Source organism: Haliaeetus leucocephalus, unplaced genomic scaffold, assembly GCF_000737465.1.
Source record: "Haliaeetus leucocephalus isolate CR32 unplaced genomic scaffold, Haliaeetus_leucocephalus-4.0 Scaffold1007, whole genome shotgun sequence".
NCBI classification, from domain to species: Eukaryota; Metazoa; Chordata; class Aves; order Accipitriformes; family Accipitridae; genus Haliaeetus; species Haliaeetus leucocephalus.
Genome location: NW_010973443.1, coordinates 3,830,261 through 3,830,556, shown reverse-complemented (window position 1 = coordinate 3,830,556; position 296 = coordinate 3,830,261).

Here is a 296-nt window from a genome sequence, read left to right as displayed (position 1 = left end):
GAAAATGTGAAATGTGTTCATCTGATTCGTGTCAATATAAACAATGCTAGGGCCGCATAATAAAATGTGACCCTCACTGTATATGTAATCTTTAACCATTTTGTTGGTCCTCGTATAACCGCAGGCCAGGAGGAGACAGATGATATGTATGTAGTTTTTTTGCCAGCCTAAAACCGGTTTTGTTGTTAACTGCACAGTGTTCAACAAGAGATCCTAGGGGACAACTGAGGCATTTATCAAAGTATTAAGCGAGGTTATGAACGGGGTGATCTTTAGTATGTATAAATAGAGGGTGT